This window comes from Malaclemys terrapin, chromosome 2 (assembly GCF_027887155.1).
Source record: "Malaclemys terrapin pileata isolate rMalTer1 chromosome 2, rMalTer1.hap1, whole genome shotgun sequence".
In the NCBI taxonomy this organism is placed as follows: Eukaryota; Metazoa; Chordata; order Testudines; family Emydidae; genus Malaclemys; species Malaclemys terrapin.
Genome location: NC_071506.1, coordinates 196,267,765 through 196,290,150, shown reverse-complemented (window position 1 = coordinate 196,290,150; position 22,386 = coordinate 196,267,765).

Below are 22,386 nucleotides of genomic sequence, written 5' to 3'. Positions count from 1 at the left end.
AGCCTACCTCGGTCGTTGCGCCGGGATCGGGCCAGTCCACCTGCATGGGCTCCTCTCTGCCCGGGCTCGGCGGCAAGTCTGGTAGCTCTGCCGGGAAGTCCGGCCAATGGTCCTCAGGCGGCTCCTCTGGATAGCAGCAGGGGCTGAGGGGTTCGGGTCCAGTCTCACCCTCAGGGTTAGCGGGGTTCGGTTCCCAGGGGTTCTCCCAGTGGCGGGCGTGAACGGGCTCCGGCGGCTCCTCCTCGTAGCGGGCCCGGGGTAGCTCAGGCCAGCTAGGGTCTTCGACGGTCTCCCGGCCGGGAGCTCCCGGCCGCACGTCTGCTCCCTGTGGTGGCTGGCCGCCAACTGAGCTCTGGCGGCCGGCCTTTATACTTCCTGTCCCGCCCCTTGACTTCCGGGGGGCGGGGACAGGCGGTGGTGGTCCCACCCACTCTGGTGCCGGCACGTGGGCTCCCTCTTCTGGGCAGGAGGGGAGCCACACCGACTCACTACAGGGCCATATCTGTAAAGGAATTTAGGAGCCTGAACTTGGTTACCTTGAGAAACTTGGTCTGAATTCCAAGGATTTAGAAATCATAGTTTGTACATAGGCCGCCATTTTCTAATCATGAGACGAGGAATGATCTCCCAAAGTGGGCTGTACTGGATGTGGATGAGTGTGGAGGTTTAAATGAGACTGAAAGCTTCCCTGTGGAATTCTTGATGATGATGAAAATTGTCCAAGTCCTGCCTTGTTAATTAACGGCAAAATTATCTCTGACCCTTATGGGTATATACAAGGGAGAGGAAGGTTTTAATTTGAGTAAGTTGACCCCTATTAATAGTCTTATTGACTGACAGAAATGTGTGTATTCAGGTATGTAAAAATATCTAGGTACATAATTGTTTTCAAAATTGACTTCTCAGTTAGTCTGAGAATATTCCATCTTCCTCTAGCTCAGTTACTAGAATTGATTTTTTTCTTATTTCAATGTAATGCATTTGCTGTGCACTTATTTCCATACATATTTATATCCTGTTCAATGGCCATTATAAAATTTTATCACAGGATTCTCTGATTTTATTTTTACCTTTTAGTTTAGAAACATGCAGTTGTAGGATGGAAACACCCTAATGAACGCTGTAAATATACAATATTCCTGATCAAACACTCTTGCCTCTGAAGAATCCACATCAGTATTTATATTTTATATATATATATAAAAATCTTGGAAATATAGGCCCAATCCTGCTCCCATTTATGTCAATGACAAAGCTGTTACCAACTTTCATAGGAGCATGCTGAGGCTATAAGGGTCAAATCCAGCCCTCTCTTTGGCATCTGAAGAGAGCCCCTTTACAATGTAGTAGTTCAGTTCCACTGCAAAAGGGTGAGTGACAATCTAGGGGTGTGTGTGTGTGGTTCCCTGATCAAAAGCCCATTGCAGTGACTGAGAGTTCTTCCACTGACTTCATGGGCCTCTGAATGAAACCTGACGAGGCCTATCCTTCAAGGTGCTGAGCACCTTCATCTCCTATTACAGTCAACAGGAACTCACAAGGCCTCAATTATTTAAATCCCACCAACAGTAAAAAGAAAATTCCATTCCTAATACTAAAGTGGGGAAAGATTCTTCTGAGTAGGTCTTGGGGTTTTTTGTTTGTTTGTTTTTTTATGAAAAAGCTCATTACAATAATGGTGAAATATTTGGAATCTAAACCTGCTAGATGTTTAAACAGCAATTTGTTGGTTTCCTGTCCTGATGGTGAAGCAGCTGAAAAGCGACACATCCTGTTTTGTTATAAAGGATGTTTGTGGTTGTGTGAGTGGAAAAAAATGTGCTGTATGAACTTATTTGTGAAAATACAAGATGTCTTGAGAATAACAAAGGATTACCGGTTCAGTATTTCATTCAGTGATTAAATGTTATTGTTCCTGGCTTTATACATATCAAATGGGTTTGTCTCCCTTCACCATTTGCTCCGGGCTACAGAAGGGAGCACATTCTGAAAAAAGATAAAATAGACTTGAGATATCTAAGCTGCTAATGTCCAGGTCCGTGTTCCAAATCTTGCTACAGCCCTTTGAAAATTCTGTTTTTCTGAGGAACGTATTGGGAGAACTTTGCATTGAGGACTGGGTCATTTATTGTTTAAATATATATTATTGCCATTGTAATGATCAAGAGAGTAGAAAGCAAAGCCACCTAACTGAAGTATGAAATCTTAAGTCTTTCTTAGTTACTGTATTGTGTACATAAATCTACTAAAAATAAAAACTGAACACTTTGCTCATACAGAACTTATCCTGTAAAGCACTAGGTAACTCTGGAAGTGCTGAGGATTCCCAACTCTCTGTAGAAGATGAATTCACCCACTACCTTTAGAAATTGCTTAGGATCTTGCAGCATAGATCACCTTTCATTTTGAAGATCTCAAAGTGCTTTAATCAGTCTTCCTTACTGATGTGGAGGATGGAGCGAACAATACATTTAAAACATTTCCATATGATCCAAAACTGGGTTGAATTGCAACCATCGGTGAGGACAGCGAAATCATGCAAAACTTAGAAAAATCAAGAAAACTTCCTGATATCTCAGTCAGGCTTTGGAATCATCTCCCAAAGAACATGATAGAAGCCCCATTTTGGAGATCTTTACAAATTATTTTCTAGTGTGTTTTGTCTAGTCTATTTTTAACGAACAATCCTGCACTGGCAGGAAGATGGACTGGATGCTGGACTCCATTTCTAATCTTTATGATTTTATGAACCTTAATTACATTTTAATGAATTCTTTGGAAATAAATATGTAAGTACCACACTTCTGTAAATGTCCCAGGTTCGTGATTTGTTGTGGACCAAATGTTTCTTTAACATACATGCCAAGAATTTGAATGGATATTAATCTATATTGGACATTCTGAACAGTGTCTGTAAGTGACATGCACATGTATGGGTCCCTAAACTATGTGATGACTGAGTACCATTTACAATCCATTGATATTAACAGGAGCCCCACACATCGATCGATATAATATCCAGTTTAATTTGCTTAATTGTAGTGATAATTAAAAATTCTCAGTCAAAGCTGTTTGAGGGTGAAACGAGGTACCAGTGGACATAAGTTTGAGCCAAATCCTATCCATTCTCAGGACAGGCTGGAATTTGTGGAACCTAGGATAAGGTATTCCATTTCCACTCTGCTGTAATGGACGTGGCTAGAGGGAGGTACTGCATTACTGTGATCCCTAACTCCCACAATGGCTCCTTAGGGCCATTCCTACCAGGGCACAACTAAATGCGCTAAGGTGTAGTGGGAGCAAAACAAGCCACTAGCTGACTCCAGCATTATGGAGGCACAGAGATGGCATCCAGCCACCTTTGTCACCAAGCTCAGTCTTGCACCGAGTGCAGTACGGATGAATATGAAAATCAGGCCCTTTTCCATGGGAAGGAAGCCCCCCCAAGATTTCCTGTGCCCTTCTCACATTTAGAATGAAGAGCTTGTAAGCTATACATTTTGCTGCTGTTCTTGTCTTAACTCCTCAAGCATGGCACATGTGCACTCAGAGGAGCCAAGTTAGTTATTTTACGTATGACCACTGAAACTGAGTAGAAAACTCCTGTATTCTGTGTACACTACAGCTCCAGCCAAGGATATGTGCTGAAAATTCCCAGTGGAGACGCAAACTGCTGTTTGTTCCCACCTAGAAAATGTCTTCCCCTCACCTTCCCTATTCACTTTACCCTTCCCCACGCCTGTCCCCAGTTATTTATTGTCCCCACCCCATTCTCCCTCATTCTCTCACTCCCTCATGTCTCTGGTCACCCATTGCTTTATGAAGTCAAATGGTCAGTGACTGTTCAATCACTTGTTCTGCCTTTAGAGATGGAGCCAGCACTGGTAGCCAGTCACTGGATGTCAGCTTTGTGCCACCCACTAGGTAAACTCCAACTTCCCTTGCTCAGGCAAATCCCTATACGACTTGGGCTGGCTGAACGGGAGTTCACAATGGCCGTGGTTTGTAGGACTGAGGCTATGCCTGTTCTGTAGGCTGGTGTGCCTGGGCGGGGGGCAGGGCTCCCTGCTCTGCTGCAGCAGTAATATGAGAGTTGAGCCCCACACACAGAGCTGTGGTGGTTTTTGTGCAGGGTTGTAGGAAGCTTGTGGCACTGTGTAAAATCCCATGTGGCACAGTAATAGCGGCCGCTGTCTGTCTTTTCCAGCTTGTGCACCAACAAGTTAGAGATGCTTTGTCTCCCATAGGCGAAGAGTTTCTCACTGGAGAAGCCTGCCTCTCGATTTAAGTCCGACCGAGAGAGAGTGAGGTACAGCAGCCTCTGTGGGGCCTCTCCAGCTCGAGCTCGGTACCAGTGGATGTAGGTAGAGTCCGATCCATCAAACACCTTGCAAGTGAATTTGGCAGAGCTGCCTTGAAGTGGCTGCTTTGTGACAGAGATCTGCTCCTGCTCCAGGTGAATGGCCCACAGAACAGCTGGAAGGGAAAATGAGAGAAAGCAGTAACATGTACATGGCCTTGCAACCTGTATGTTCTTGAGGAAGGCACATGGGCTTACTTATCCATTGCCTTGCAGTTTGGATAGTCATTTATGTCTCTATAAATGTGAGGACGAAATGGGTAAAACCTCTCTCTAATGAGTGAATGATCAATTTCTGTTTACACCTGGGGAAAGATGGTGTGAACAATCACACAAGGTACAGGGCAGTGAAGAATCTTTATCTGTGTGGAACCATCCAGGATTATAGAACCTGATTTCCCCATTTCATTACACCAGTTTTATTTCAATACAATGCTAGCGGTTTCATTGGAATTACCGCAGCATCAAGTGGTGTTAATGCACTGGAGAATCAGGCACATGTTGCTGTGTGTGTGTGTGTGTGTGTGTGTGTGTGTATATATATATATATATAATTTGTTAACAATAAATAATACAGAATAAAACAATTAACTATAGCTAATGTGCCCAGTAAACTTACCAGGGAAGAAGCAAGCAAAGAGGGCTTCCATACATCTCACCATGTCTCCTGAACTTGCTGCACCTTTTCAGGAAGGAAAGTTATTAAGTTAATGGTGCTCAATTTTGTCAAAAGAAAAATACTGTTACCCAGACTGACTGAAGAAAGCAAGAAATAAGGATATTGCTTCTGTTCTTACTGTATTTGGCTAATTTCCTGTTGGGTTGGGGGTGGGGTGGAGGAGGGAGAGAGAGAGAGAGAGAGCTACTAACCATTTTAGGTTCTTAGGTCCAGATCCTAATTCAGTGATTAGGATGATTTCAATGGAAGTTAGGAGAATTTTGGCCTTAGTGCATTCTCCTCCCATTGAAGGAGACATCCATGTAGTGAATTCTAGTGCACTCTTCCACCATTAATGCCCTGTGGTTAAGGCACTAAACTAGGACTCAGGAGGTCTGAACTTAATTCACAGCAATGCAGAAAACTCAATGCATGACCAGAGGCAAGTTACTAAGAGCCTGATTTTCAGAAGTGCAGAGTACCCACTGCTTCAGTTGACTTCCACTGGACGGGAAAAGCGCTCAGCTCTTCTTGGAAATCTGACCCATAGTTCTCATTTTACCGAGGGAGGACAAGAGATTATCGTTTCTTTTTACATCTTGTCTATTTAGACTGTAATCTCTTTGAGGCTCTCACTGTGGTCTTGAGCATCTAGCACAGTGGGACCCCTCTCTTTTAGTTGGGGCCTGTAGGCCCAAAATCACGCAAATAATAATTTTACTATTATAGTGGAAACCAAAGGCCCTCATCAGGATTAGGGTCCCACTGTCCTGGGTGTTGTTCAGATGTGCAAAAAGGCCTGGCTCCTGCCCCAAGCAATTTACCATCTAATAAGAAAGTTATATCCCTCTCCCTCCATCCTTCATATGGAATCAAATAAACATGAATACATCATTTGTAAAACTCTTTTGCATTTTAAAAATGTAATTAGATAAAAAAAATTCCTGTTGCAATTAAAAGAAACAACTGCAAGTGCTTGGGTGTTCAACAGATACATATGGAAAGAAAGAAGCAAATAAAGCTTCATAGAAACTGGGAGATGTAAAAAGCAGACCCCACTTTGATGGCCTCTTATTGCTGTCAGAGTCCACATTACTGTGTTCAGTGCTCAGTGCCTTACTCAAATAGTTAGCTACTTAAATAGATTAGATCAAAAATAGCTACAGTATAGAGAAGAGAGTAAGATCAGTGAATTATCAATGTAACATAAAATGGATGTGCAGCCAACCTCTTCATTAGGGATTTGATAAGTGGCAAGGAAGCTCCCCGTGACTTCCCGGAAATGTAAATACCCTTGTCTTGTTTGGTTTGAAGAGCTTGAAAGTTGTCAGGAATTGTCCTGCTTCTCTTGCATTAATCCATTGAGGGCTTCTCTGGGCGTGTATAATGTGCAGTAAAGTTAGTTCTGTTACGTTTCGTTGTCTACCCTCGACCACTGCTGCCATGGCCACAGAATTCCTGCATCCTGTGTATACTAGTGCAGAGGTTCTCAACCTTTTTTTTTCTGAGCTGCCCACCAATGCTATAAAAACTCCACAGCCCTCTTGGGCCACAACTAGGTTTCTGCATATAAAAGCCAAAACCGGCATTAGAGGGTAGCATGCAGTGCAATTGCCTGGGGCTCCATGCTCCCCCCAGGAAGCTAAGTTTCTCTGGCTTTGCCTTCAGTCCCAGGTGGAAGGGGCCAGAGACCTGGGCTTCAGCCCCATGTGGTGGGACTTCAGCTTTCTGTCCTGGGCCCCAGCAAATCTAACACCGGTCCTGCTTGATGGACCCTTTGAAACCTGCTCCCGGCCAGGGCCGGCTCCAGGGTTTTGGCCGCCCCAAGCAGCCAAACAAAAAAAAAAAACACACAAAAAATCCGTGATCGCGATCTGCGGCGGCAATTTGGCAGAGGTCCTTCGCTCCGAGCAGGAGTGAGGGACCGTCCGCCAAATGGCCGCCGAACAGCTGGACGTGCTGCCCCTCTCCAAAGTGGCCGCCCCAAGCACCTGCTTGGTAAGCTGGTGCTTGGAGCCAGCCCTGTTCACGGCCCCCGCAGGGGTCCCCAGACCACTGGTTGAGAACCACTATACTAGTGCACCCACCATTGCTGAGTGTGAAACTGGGGCAAAACTGGTTCTAAGGCCTTGTCTGTGTTAATGTAATGCAATGTCCCTGAGGGGTTGTCGGAAGCAGGGATTGAAAGCATGAGCTCAAAGAGCCATCAGTGTTAGCCAAGGCTGTAGCAGGCTATTCAGTTTCTTTCTGTTGCCCAACCATGGCTAGAAGGAGATAAGAGCATCACACTGAGGGGGTTCAATCAGCACCTTTCTGTACCTTTCTCTACCATTGTTCACTTGGTGAGCACCAGTTGCAGATCCAGGGATGGTCACAGCGGTAGGAGAGAGAGATCACGGTGGATGCAGGGGTTTTTACACTGCCTGATTTAGGCCTGGTTTGAGTACGGTTAAACAGTGTGGTAGCAAAAACTCCTACACCCTGTGTATGCTAGTGCTCCAGTCATTGCTAAAAACTCTCAGTGGACATGAATTAAGTGACTTGCTGATGTGAGCAAACTAGAAATTATCTTCCCCTCGTCTTCCCCATTCACCTACCCAAATCCTCTGCAGTCTTTTATCCTCCCCACCCTGTTGTCCCTTATTCTCTCCCACCCCGCCATCATTCTCAAGTCATCTGTCTTGTGATATGATTATTTAACAATTGCTTGTTCTACCTTTAGAGATGGAGCTGGTATTGCTAGGCAGACGCTGGGGAAGTGGGCCCAGTGCCACTACGTAAGCTCCTCCTCCCATTTCCTGGGATGAAGGGGCATTAGCATGGGTGAGTGGAGCTGGGGCAGGAGTCAGTCTGCTGTATTGGCTAGGGTGTGTGTGGGAGAGGCTGTCTGCCCTATAGAGTGGGCTGAGGGTGGGGCTCGGTGAGCAGTGCTGCAGCAGTAACATGAGAGCTGAGCCCAGCTCCCCCAGGATGTGTGTGTGTGTGTGTGTGTGGTTTTGTTGTTTTGTGCAGGGCTGCAGGAGGTTTGTGGCACTGTGTATAATCCCATGCAGCACAGTAATAGTGGCCGCTGTCTGCTTTTTCCAGCTTATACACCATCAGTCTGCAGATGCTGCGGCTTTGAAAATAGGCAGTGAGTTTCTCATTGGAGAAGCTGGCGTCCCATCTTGGATTAGAGTCTGAGAAAGAAAGGTAGAGCAGCCTCTGCGGTGCCCCTCCAGCTGGGGCTCGGTACCAGTGGATATAGGTTGACTCCGACCCGCCAGACACTTTACAGGTGAATTCAGCAGTGGTACCCACATGTGGCTCCTTTGTGATGGAGATTGGCACCTGGTCCAGGTCAATGGCCCACAGTACGGCTGGAAGGCAAAAGGTGGGTAAGGAGCAATGAGAAGACAGCGGCTAGAAATAATCCACCTAGATGGAGCGGTAATGTCTATCCCAGTGGGCTGAAGGGACACTGGGTTTGCTTCTCTGCTGCCTTTTACCTTGTATGTTCATTTAGAAGTGTGCATAGTGAGGGTAAAGTGTGCTAATTTCTGCCACGGGTGTGAGAACAATTCTGATCTCGGAGTCTTTTCTCTCCCATGCACAGGTGTCAGTGACTGCACAAGGGGCAGGGCAGTGGAGAACTGGGCCCCTGGTCTGTGGATTACCTGTAAAGCTCCATACACACTCAGGGGTGTTGAAACTCCAGTCTTACTCCATTGCTTTCACTAGGGTTGCCCTGGAATAAAACTGTTGTAACTCTGGGGATCCAAGTCCACAATGCTGCATAAATAACCATAAATAATAAACAGAACTGAGTTCAACAAACTTACATGGCAAGAGGCAAGCGAAGAGAATTTCCAGAAACCCCACCATGTCTCCTGGAATTGCTCTGGCTCCTGAGGAGAAATAAAAGCACAAGACATCAATGCTGCTCAGTCTTGAGGGACAAATACTCAAATGCTGAAAGAAAAAGGTGGGAGCAGGCTGCCCAGTCCTGAGCAGAAGAGATGAAGTGCTGCTGTTCTCACTGTATCAAAGAGCTTCCAATGTATTTAAGAGTGTGAGAGGGGACACGTGTCAGCCCAGTGTGTGAGCCACTAACCAAAAACAAACTCCTCACTGCATTCTCTTCACTCTGTAATAGAGAACTACACAGTCATATGTCTTGGTTAGTTGAAGCATACAAACTTTAAATAATTAATGTTAAAATAATTCTTAGTTAGTAAAACTGGAAGGGCTAAACCATGTCTGACTTTCAAAAACTCCACACCAGAACCCTCCATCGCAAAAAGGCAGGAGGTGCTGGCATTGGAAATAAAACACAAACTCATCCCTTCTTGGGAAGATCACTGCCTGCTCACATGCTTCCTTTTTTTTTTTTTTTTTTTTTGGCTTTCTTTTTCTTTTTAATGAAATTTAATCCAAAAATTGTGATAACTTGCTATGGTTAAAGATGCCATGGAACCTTCTATAAGAGTAGGAGCCTATGCTCAATGTTCAAAGTATTTATGTGCCTAACGCCAATTGACTTCAATTGGTGTTAGACACCCATAAACCTGAAAGATTTGGGCCCAACTGTCCTTGTCAAATTCCAATTTGAGTATTCCATTCCACTCACCTAAACTTCCCCCTGGAGTTTCAGTTGGATACGGTGTAATCCTCGCTTCCTCTCCAAGCTGCTGTGTAGGCTCATTACATTTCACCCCTGAGACATCTGCATTACAATATAGATAGGCTTGGAAGGATTTCACTCTGTGTGTGTGTGTATATATGTGTATACACACACACACACACACACACACACACACACACACACACACACACTATTTCCATTAATGATACTTCATCTATCTGTAAATTGATTAAGAGAAGTGCTGCTTTGAGAACTTATTAGTTTGATTTAAGGATATTTACTTTTATAATTTGACATGCGATGTCAATAAGATGTATTTTAACTTTTTGCATCTGAATATCTACTGACACTAAATGATTGTCTGACTCCCGGATAAATTCCTGCAGCTGTAAAAATTAAATTGATAAAATTGCTGAAAAATAAATGTTGATATTAGCTGTCACAAACAAACAAAAATTGCATTCTTCCAATCCTAAATCTTGGATAAAGTGAGTCCTGGATGTAGTGTATATATCAATTTATTAAAGATACACCACCAAATTGAAACACACATTGCTGTCTGATGATGCTATGCCTACTATAGGCCCAGAGCATCTCCTCCTCCTGGAAATCCATGGGCGGGAGCTCAAGGAGAGGAAGATGCCCTCACTGAGTTTCTTGCACATTATCCATTGGGAGGGGAGGGGGACACCATATGGAAACAGCTACGGAGCCTGTCCCCAGGCCGAGGGGGGTCTTCCCAGGGTTCGTTATAGGAGAGGCAGGCCCATTTGATTGGAGTCCTTGTGCCTTCACCCCAGTCCCTCAGCTCCCTGGCAGTGCCATTCTATTGAACTCTGGAGGCAAAAAGGTGGGTTTCACACAAAATGGCACAGGCTGGAGCTAAGGTGAAGTCAGACACTATTCTGCATTTCCCTGATAAAAGAGCCAGGATTATAGAGGAGAGAGAGAACTTGCTTATTGGGGTTGCTGCTACACTTTCCTAATTCTCTCCTTCCTTTTCCTTTTCTCCCTCCCCCCACATCTAATGCTAGACAACCAAGGCTGTATGTAAACGATGTTGCTGAATACTGACTTATGAAGAGTGCTTTATGTGTGAGAGTCAGTTTGTGTGCTATGCTTTGTGGAACTTAAAGAGTCACTATCAGGCAGATGAGAGCCAATATTTGGGGGGTCAGCTGCTGGGTAAAAAGTGGGGAGGAGGGAGATTTTACACACCCTAATGTGAATGAAATGAGAACAGTTTTGCTTGTGATTAAAAACATTCTTTTGCACTACTTGCAACTCAAACATTGCAGGTTGGGGCCAGGGCACATAAACCAAGAAGTGAAACCAAGTAATTTGTGTTCTTTGTCCAAGTGGAAACAAACAGAAAAAGTAAATCTAAGAAAACTGGGAGTGTACATTGGGTTTATGGCTGCTTTGCATAGCTAAAGTAGTGTGAAGCGTTCTGAGCATCAGAGTGAATCGGGCAGTAGATTTCATTATTGTGAAATGATGATTTGAGTTAGTTTTTACCTGTTTCAAGTACATATCAGGCTGTTTTTTCCCTGACAGTGCCCCTTAAACCAAATCAGCTGTATGTTGCTAGTCATTCATTGCTGAATTGCTAAGGGGAGAGAATATGGTTTGATTTATGGTGTATGTTTGAATATACATGTGTTTCCCAAGGTGGTTTGATATAATGTGTGATACTCAATGTGCATTGAGTAATATACTTTCATTTTTATCTGTCTGCAGGTCTAAATAGCCAGTTATTGTACATGCAACATTGGTTTTGATTCTATCATTTCACTTAATTTGGTCTGTGTATCTGCAGAGATGACTCCTTCCTCCGTGAAGATAAATATTGCACCCAATTTCTGCTTGAAGACTGAACAAAATAACAGCTCAGGTTAGCTAGAAATTCAAGCTTCTGGTACCCCCTCGTGGTGATAAAGGAGTAAAACTCTTGGGAATCAGTTTGAATAGACTAGTACTGAAGTATGAAGAGAGGTGTTTTCTCTAACTGTAGCTGACAATTTTCTGTGACATTATATCAATCACTCTTTCTTTAGTGATTTTTTTTTTTTTAAAAGACACAGATGAAGTGGTGGGTGTTTGTTTTTTTTTAGTGCACAGTTCATGCTAGGAAAGTACACGAAGGATGAAGTTTATAATTCCAGCGTTGTGAAAGTGCTGTACCAGGATAGAGGAGATCCTATTGTGAAATATGCACAGATCACTATAGGCCAAATGCTGACTGCATTTACAGAGGTGCGAGACCACTGCTGACACTGGCATTGCCCGTATGTAACTGGTGTCAGAATTTGACATAATTCCAATGAGCTGATGATTCTACTGTACATCCAACAGGGATATTCCTGTAGCTGACATTATTCTCTAGGCCAGATTCTGCCCTTCATTACAGCACATGTTCATCCCCATTGAGTTCAAGACAATGATGTAATTTTGAGTAGAATTTGGCCCACTGTTCTATTCATCTGTAAAACACCTCGCTTACAAGATGCCAGCATTTCCTTCCTGATCTCTAACGGCGGCGGCAGCGGCGGCGGCAGTTTGTTATAAAATATGTATGCATCTTGAAAACCTGTTAACCTCCTTTTTTACAGGGAGACTTACCTCTGCAGAGTACTGGCATTCTATCTACGCCTGTAGGTACGACATGCACAGATGAACATGGAGCTGAAGCTTGCACTGACCTACTCAAGGTTAGTCTGCTAAGCCTAGTGACCCATGGCCCCCAGGGGACTTTCAACTGCTGGGGATTGCTGTGCCCAGGGTGCTCCTGCCATGTCTACTTTCTCCCAGGAACTTCCCCATCAGCCAAAGAGAGGACGTGGCGGCGGCAGCAAAGATCTGCCATGCTGGTGCTTTGCCACCCTGGGGTAGTTCTTGCACAAGGGGAATCCTCAGAGCCAGGTCAATGGGTGTGTTGTGCCACCAGAATAATGCAAAGTGGTAGAGTGGGTCCTCTTATGTGTGGAAGTGCTGATCATCTTCTCTTGAAGCCTTAATGATATGTTGAGCTATGAAGCCAAGGCAAGGCTGTCGTATTATTCAGGGTTCACAGCTCTGCTTTGAAGGAACAGCAGGTCTTTAGCTTTATTGCTATTTTTCAGGCAAACTAAATGTATCTCAAGGGCTAGAGGAGCGGAGTTGGTACCACAGCTCTAACTACCTCATCAGCCCTCAGAGCCTCACTCCCCTGTAAAAAGAAGAACAGGAGTACTTGTGGCACCTTAGAGACTAACAAATTTATTAGAGCATAAGCTTTCGTGGACTACAGCCCACTTCTTCATATGCATCCAAAGAAGTGGGCTGTAGTCCATGAAAGCTTATGCTCTAATAAATGTGTTAGTCTCTAAGGTGCCACAAGTACTCCTGTTCTTCTTTTTGCGGATACAGACTAACACGGCTGTTACTCTGAAATCTGTCACTCCCCTGTGCAATTCCACCAGGGCAATATAACTCTCTCCATCTTCTGAAGGTTCCACTTTCCATGACCTCCAAACCCCTCTGTAGTTCTCTGGATCACTAGTTCTTCGTGTTTGTGGATGGACTGAAACTGTGCACTTCTACCTGTTAACCCTTTCATTGGTGCTGTTAGAACTGCTTGGGAACTTTGTTTCACCAGGATTTCTCATGCTGAGAATCCAAACATACAGTATTATTTCTTTCCAAAATGACTTCAGCTTTGTAGAATTTGCATTCACTGGAACTGCATCCCCTTTAATCACAGAAAACCTTCCATATAGTGTGAGTGTTTCTCACTCATTCTTCCCTTTCAGTGATTTAAAATGTTGGCTTCTTGACGAACTGAAAAGAGCCTTGCTTATTTTAAATGCTGCTGACCTCCCGGCGCACACAACAAGCATCCACAGTGCATTTGCATGAGGTCTGGATATGAGTGACTATTCAAGATCTGTACATTTGGGAAGACAGTGAGTCCAAATACCCGGAGGAGCTTTACTGTGTGCAGTGGAACCTGGATTGTTACGTCCTACAATTCCTGCCCCTGCTGCTTCATTTCAAAAGAGGTTTGATTTTTAAAATTCAGTGTTCCATGTAACTAAAGCAAAACTTTATATTTTGCAAGAACACAGACGAAGGGGTGTTCGTTTTGTATAATACACTGTCACCTGCTTGTTTGCATCAGGTCCATTCCAATCACTTTGACTGCAATAAGCCACTAAACTGGTTGCCCATGTCACCAGCAGAGTGCATAGCGGAGATTGCACAGTGAATGGTGCTGGTTTTAATGTTCTTAGTGCCTGACAAACATAGTTTTAGTTATCAGAGGGATAGCCGTGTTAGTCTGAATCTGTAAAAAGCAACAGAGGGTCCTGTGGCACCTTTGAGACTAACAGAAGTATTGGGAGCATAAGCTTTCGTCTTGCATCTGAAGAAGTGAGGTTCTTACCCACGAAAGCTTATGCTCCCAATACTTCTGTTAGTCTCAAAGGTGCCACAGGACCCTCTGTTGCTTTTTATAGTTTTAGTTGTATTTAGTTCCTATAATCACATGGGTCTGTTGTTCTGGTGTCTTTCTATTTCATGAAAAAATTTGGCTTCACTTATTAAGTAACAATTTCCTGTCATCAGTGATTGATTGCTGTAAGCAGGTATTGCTGGATAATCCAATCAAAATTGATACTGGTGTTTTTTAAATACAAATGATTTGGTTCTTGAGCTTTTGATGAACTTAACAAGTGAAAAGCCAAACCCATCTCGAAGTGCCTGGTGTAAATAGCTGGGTTGTGCGCTGTGGCAGTGTGAGGGCCAAGGAATCTGGTTCAAACAGTGGGGAAGCGGGTGAACCAGGGAGGGGGAGTGGTGTTACTCCTGTGACTCCCCTACCTCTGCTGGGAGGAGCAGAGAGGAGAGGACTGGGAAGCTAGCAGAACTAGCAGCCAAGGCCTACTCCCTCACCAGCCACATTTGATTCAGTAAAAGGCACCGTAATGACACTGTCCTGTATGTATTTAGGCCCTGATCCAGCAAGGTACTTAAGCATGTGCCCATCTTTAAGCACGTGAACAGTCCCTTTTGACTTCACTACTTGGAGATTAGCACTTCAGTCAAGCAAGCAGTGTCTCTGAACTGGATGCTGTGCAACCCTATCCTCCACCTCAGAGCTGATCTCTGGGATAGGTGCACACTTTTACTGGATTCTTTGGGGAGAGGCGGGAAAGCAGATGGACATCTAATTTATTTCCAAAAATTAATGTAAAGGTAAGGGCTGTAGACCAGATACAGCTACCTAGTACAGTGTATATTTGTATCTTAGACTAGATGTTATTCCCCTGCCAGTTATACTTTCAAGGCCACATGGTGCATAATCAATGCACAGTAGTGGGAGGTTGCCCCCATTAGATCTTTCAAGGGTTCATTTTATTCAGACTTAAAAATTACAGCTGTTATGGAAGGTTACTAGACTCAGCATGTGCTATTGCTCCAGCATAAATAAGTCATTAGAGAAATTGAGATACAATGGGTTTGTGCTCCAGTGACACACAGCCTGAAATGCAGTAACTCACCATACCCAATCCTGTACATTAATCAGAAATAAAAGCAGGATGTAATTCTTAACCAACATAAATCTGGAAGAAAGTCACTGCAGTATGTACAGCTCCATAAGAAAGTATTTCCTGTTGTACTCTAGAGCAAGCTTGTATATACACTGGAAAAAATTATTTTTAATTTCATTTATCTGTTCATTTATGGAGCTGCAGACATAAGAGTGCCACAGAGAAAAATGTGACTGCATAATCAAGCTTGAGTATGAAGAAATTGCTTATTGAAAATCCGTGTTTGCCATCTTCAGAAACACACAAGCTTCATATTCACAACCTGCACTTCCTAAAGGGAAAAGCTAAAATCATTATTTATCTGTCAATCTATTTTTCTGTTGTTACATTGGTGACCATCATTGTAGTATTTAAGCATCTCCAAAGTATTTTAAAGATGTAACATTAACTTCTACCTGCTCAAAAGGAAATGTTTGATTAGAATTGTTGTTTTTGTGGTGTAGTGTGTGGTGGAAGTGAGAGAGGGTGGGGCGAAAGTGAACTCAAAAGTTTTGTGTTCAGTTCTAAAACACAGTAAAACCTCTGGTCATCCTTCACTCTTGCAGTAGTGAGCCCCATAATCTAGGTCCAGCCCTTGTGAAATGTCTCTTATGCAAGCCTCTTCTTGTTGGCTGATTAATGCTAGTGTTCTTGTGGAATGTGGCTATCAAGACACATCTCAGTTGCAGAAAGAGGCAATGTCTTAAGTAGGCAGAGCAAATCATATGGAGGGCTTTGAATGTCAGGCCAGAGAATTTAAACAACTCTTGGTGACATCCTGCTGTGACCCCAGCACCTCTTCAAAATAGTGCACCAAAGGGTGACATGTGGGGGCTCTACTAGCAGCCAGTAATGCACCAGTCAGCTTAGTCACTGTGAAATACATGTACGGGTAATGTTTAAGAAGTCATGTATCTATACTGAAAATTAAACTCTTGAAGTTAAAGGCTTCAGGAGGTGACAGGCCTTGGACAAATTCTGTTTGGGTAGGGGATGCTCCTCTCTTTGTCTGGTCACAAGTCTTTGTATTGTGCATTATGTATCTCACAATGCAAACCTATCTGCATGCAAAGCCAGATGCTAATTTAAAAGATTGCTAGGTCAACAAGAGAGGGAAGAACAAGTAGCAGGGGTTTCCTGATTATGAATAAAGATCAAAGGATTGCCTGGGGGGACACCCATGTCCTGTCTAAGTGTAAAGTCTATATGGGATTTAAAGACAGGTCGTGGAAAGACAGAGGCTAGCCCAATGGTTCTCAACCTGCAGCCCATGTAACATTCTCAGGGCCATACAAGTAGTATTGGATGTGGCCCACAATGGTAAATAGGTTGAGAACCACTGGGTTAGACTGATGCTCCTTCTAATGGAGCATTTGCTAGCCCCAGTGGAGTCTGCTTCCCGCAGCCCCATATATCATCCTCAACATCCCAAGCTTCAGAGGCTTGGATTTCTGAGAGGAAGAAGCCTCTTTCTCTTTCCAGAGCACCTAAGATGAGGCATAGATGACCCCATAAATCCCACTCTAAGGAGACCTCATGTCCATTAAGGGGTTCAGCTGAGTCTCTGTCTAAGCCTGGTACTGAGCCTCCAGTACCACACAAGAAGCAGTGTGCAGACAGGTCTTTGAACAGACAGCCCAGAGAGCTGACAGGCTGCCTACATATGCCCTGGTACCATCACCTTCCTTACAGCAGGGCTCAGGCTAAAGAAGCGCCTCTACAAGTCTCACTGGTACCATACTCACCATCTCGCAAACAGGATCCCTGGTACTGACTCTGTCTTCTGGATACCATTATTAAGGGAGATTTTGTCAACACAGCAATATGCTTAGGCCACTGACACTAACTGGAAAATTGGTCATGCTTATTGTCAAAAGCAGCGATAAGGCCTTTGTAGCAACCTTAACATAACTAGGCAAGCCATGAGGGGTGGGGGTTGAATACAAGAAATGAGCATGAATCTGCTGCCATCCTGTCGAGCATTCTTTTAAAATTGCTGAAGCATGCAGCTTTCAAAAACAGGAAGTCTAAATATATTTATTTGTTGGTATGTAGAAATACAGCTGCACAACTAATGGCTTGAAATTGCTTGCTTACTTTTTTTTTTTTTTTTTTTAATATGTTGTTGTAACGCTTAGAAGCATAAAAAGGGGGAAAAGGTCTGGGTTGAGTGGACTCTTCTGTAGACTCATCTTAAGATTCCAGGCAGCAGACAGAAAGCTGACCACTGGAAACCTACTGTTGACCACTCAAAGACCACTCCAGACTTTGGGTAATTATAGATTTGGGGTACTCTAACCTGTTGCTCGTGTGTCTGTGCTTGAGACTGACTAAAGGAAAAGCTTTAAGCGAAAGTACTCATGTTTGATTTATTAGACAGACGTGCTGTGTCTGCATTGATTTATTTCCTGACACTGCCTCAAAAAGAAGAACAGGAGTACTTGTGGCACCTTAGAGACTAACAAATTTATTAGAGCATAAGCTTTCGTGGACTACAGCCCACTTCTTCGGATGCATATAGTGGCATCTGTGTTTGATGCATATGCCTCAAAAAGAGTAAGGTTAGCAAGAGATTTGGGTTCAGGAAAAACTCCAGGTAACACCATAACTCTCCAGATTTCTTTTCCCAGAAGACATGTTTATAGCAAAGGTACTGGAGTCTCCTGTGCTATGATCTTCTACCAGGGCCCCTTCACTGGTACTGCTCATCTATGTCTGAGGCTGCCCCATTCAGCCCCATGGATGATTCTTAATCAGACTCTCAGGTCTCAGCACAAGGCTCTTTTGGCACCGTGCCACCACATCCTGCAGAGCCAGTATTCGGAAGAAGCTCTTTCGAAATATCACTCCACAGGCTCAGGGAATGGAGAATTCTTTTCCCATTCCACTCCCAATTCCCTGGTGGTGGATGTAACTAATGAAATTAATAGACAGGCCCATTCCAGATCTCCTTGTGATAAGGAGTCCCACTGTTTAGACCTCCTGAGTAGGAAAAGCTACTCCTTGGTAGCTCTCCTTCTTTGCGTGACACATTTCGCCATCAGGGCTTGGTAGTTTGACTTCAACACACGTTCCAAGTTCACACATTTTAGGGAACATCTGCTACACAACCAGAGGGAACAATTTCAGGCCTTCATTTCAAAGGATCAAGTGGTATCCAGAATCTCCCTCTGAGCTGTCCTAGAGGCTGCAGAAACAGGATCTAGATCCCTAGCCACAGCCATGATTGTGTGGAGAGCATCCAGGCTCCAATCTTCGGCTCTCCTCAGAGAGATGCAGGGTTTTGTTGAAGGCTCTCCCTTTGAAGGCCCCTAGCTCTGACACAGACTGCCCCCTCAACACTCTGAAGGACTCAAGAGCTACCTTATGGTTGCTGGGAATTTACATTCTTGAAACAGTTTAGGTCTCAAACATTACCACAATCTAGGCTGTTCCAGTACAACCCCCAAAAGCCTCTTCCCAGACCTTTGGAATTTCAGAGTAGGAGATCTAGACCTCAGAAAAGGGGACTATCCCCTTCTATAGCACATCAGCTTCACCTCCCTTTTAAAGAAACAGTTTTGACTTCTCAGTTGAGGGCCTCAAGACATCTATCTTTCAGGATCCTGTGCTGAACAATTCCATCCAACCCTCTTTTGGGAATCAGCTATCCCACTTCCTCCCTGCACACCAATTATATTAGTGGGATGGGTGGATAGCTAGATGAAATTAGATGTCCTGGATGTCAAGGGCAAAGAACCAGTCTCCCAGATCTAGGGAGGGAACTAGAGTGGCTGGAAGTGATTGATATGGAATACTCCATCCCCTTTCACATGATCTCCCCTCCCTCCCACACCGTTATCCTGTCCCTCTTCCAATCTCTCAATCACCTCCAAGTGTATGAGACAGTTTCTCCCAGAGTTTGTTGGACGAGGGTTCTACTCCAACTATTTCCTAGTTCCTACGAGGGGCAGAGGATAGAGCCGAGGTTTCTTAGAGTGATGATTGAACACCACTATCCTTTCCCAGCACTTCACAATCATGACACTAATTTCATCCCTAGAGGTGGGAGACTGGTTCACCACCCTTGACCTCCAGGATGCCCACTTTCATATAGTTATCTACCAATCCCACAAACATTTCTCACACTTCAAATTAGACTCAGAACACCCAGTACCGAGTCTTTCCCTTCTAGTTTACTGACGTTTCTAGGGTCTTCTCTCAGCATTGGTTGCCCTTTTTCATCAGTAGGGTAAAGCATTATTCCCTGCCTGAACAATTGGCTTCTCAAGGGTCAATCACCTCTAGAGGTCCAGTCAGCAACCTCCATGGCTGTAGGCCTGTTTCAGTCTCTGGACCTTTATATCAGTCGAAAGAATAGACTTCATCAGAGCCACTTTAGACTCCCTAACTGCCAATCTCCCCAAAGAGATGATATTCTCCACTCTGTTCAGTCTAATCTCAACAATGCAACATGGCCTGCAAACAACTGCAAGAACCTGTCTAAAACTCATCCACATATCAGCCTCCACGTTCGTCATGCCTCAGATGAGACTGCACCTCAGATGTGTACACCCCAAACAGACAGTCTCTCCACCAGCATCAAAGTACCTAAAAGTTCTGGAATCTCTCCAGTGGTGGAAGGAGCCACTGAAGGTCTGTGTGAGAACCCATTCTCAGATCCCCCATCTTCAAAGATTCTCACAACAGATGCTCCTCTTCTGGGATGGGGGGAGGGGTCTCACAGCCAAGGGAAAGTGGTTTGCACAAGAGGTCACGCTCCATATCAACATTCTGGAGCTGAGCAGTTTATGCATGCCAGGATTTCCTTCACATAATACAGGGCCACTCCATCAGTGTGTGTGTGTACATATATGTATGTATGTATGTATTAACCAACAGGGTAGAGCAAGATCCCAGTCTTTATGTGCAGAGTTGCTAAGGCTATGGAACTGGCACATTTCCCATTAGATAGAAATCTCAGCTGTCTGTCTTCCAGGTCTCCAGAATACAATTGCAGATACTTCCTTCAGGGTCACAAATAAAAACTCAATGGTTCTATCTTCCACAGAATTTGCTAGACTTGGGGCTCAGCAGAAACAGACTTCTTTGCCACTCCGAATAATGTGAAATGCTGTCTTTTCTGCTCCAAGGGAGGATATGGCCACAACTTATTGGGAGATGTCCTCATAACACTCTGGGACCCATATCCTATTGTAGGCTTACCTGCTTCTACCTCTACTCCTCAAGACCTTACTCAAACAGTGTCAGGAAAGACCGTCATCCTCCTAGCACCATCTTGGTCAAGACAAGTGTGGTATTCAAACCTCCTTCATCTCTCTGTGGCAATGCCTCTCAGGAAGGAGCTCATGTTGCAAAACCCAGGGACCCTGATCTATCACAACTATTCCTTCTTGAACCTGTGAGCATGGTTCCTAGCTCGCTCTTGAACATGGAACTAACCTGTTCAGATATGGTCCAGTCAGGTCTCCTATTTAACAGGAAACCCAGTATTCGCAAAACTTACCTTCAAAGTGGAAATGCCGCTTCCGCTCCTGGTGTTCCCTTCACTCTTCCCAAGCCTCAGCTGTTCTGCTCTCCAAATCCTGGACTACCTGTTGGATTTAAAGATGCAAGTTCTATCATTGAGCTTAGAGTACATTTTGGCCATTATAACAGCCTTCCTCTCACCGATCAAAGGCTTCTCAGTCTTTACCCACCCTACTACAGCTAGATTCCTCAAGGGCTTACAAAACTTGTTTCCCTCCCCCCCCCAATACAGAATCTGGCCCCTCAGTGGGACCTCAGTTTGGTTCTCTAGGCCCTGAGGAAACCTCCCTTTGAACTGATGGCTACCTGATCTCTCCTCCAGCTCTCCCTCAAGACTTCATTCTCCATAGCCATCACTTCAGCTAGACAAATGGGAGAACACAGTGCTCTTATGGCTTGACCCACTCTATGCCACCGTTTATAAAGACAAGGTAACACTGCATCCCATTCTCTCTTCCTTCTGAAGTTCTCTTTAGAATACCACATTAATGAAAAGATTTGCCTGCCAGAGTTCTACCCAAAACCTCATGCCTCTCAGAGACCAGTCTACATATACTAGATGTCAGAAGGGCCCTTATCTTCTACCTTGACAGGTCTAAGACCTTCTGGGCCTCTCCTAGGCTATTTGTATCATTTGAGAAGAGGATGAAGGATCAACCCATTTCCACTCAGACTTCAAAGGTGGGTTTCGAGTTGCCATTTTAACTTGCTATGAATATAGTGGGATGCAGCCCCCTCAGAGAGAGAGAGAGAGAGAGAGAGAGACCACATTTCCCTCAAGCTCAATACACATCTACAGCTCTATTGAAGGATAACAGAAATTTGTAGGGCTGCAAGTTGGCCTTCCCTTCATACTTTTGCCAAGCATTATGACATCTTACCTTCTTCCAGGGACGATACTGCTTTTGGTGTCCTCAGCACCCTTTTCCTCCTCACTGAGTTACTGCTTGAGAGTTTCCTATGATGGAGCACCCATAGAAATATATACTGAAGGAGGAGGAGAGTTTATTTACCTTACAGTCACTTGAGTTCATTAAAAATGTTTTGTTGATATGGGTGCTCCTCCTGCTCTCCTTCCTCTCAGCTGTAGAGGGTCTGCTTTGCAGTTGAGAAGGAAGTGAGTGGCGGTGGGTTCGCACCTCCCTTATGTCCTTACTTGGAGGCAAGAAGTGCTGATCTGCACAGGCACTGGCTTGCGGACACTGCTTTGCACTCTCCACTTGAGACCCCACAGGCACATTCCATCCCACAGCGGAGCACCCACAGGGACAAAACATCTAGAAGAACCTAAGTTACTATAAGGTAAGTAACTTTTTTCCTTCAAACCTTCAAAACTGGCTACTGGAACCCTCCCCCCCCCCCCCCCCCCGCCGCCACCAATAAAAAAATATATATATTTCCCCCTCATTCTGATTTCTCCTTTCCCTCTACTGCAATCCCTGTCTCCATCTAAAGGGCCTTTTAAATGCTGCAGCTCATCTGTTACCACCTTCCACTTCTGCCTTTCCCTACCTTTTTCCCTGTCAGGGAGAGGAAATGGTGATGGACTCCTGCTATTGGACAGATTCTACTCCAGACCTTCTGAGTCCTTCCTGCGGGACTACAAGCAGTAATAGTGCACAGATGGTTGGATGTTCCTTCATCT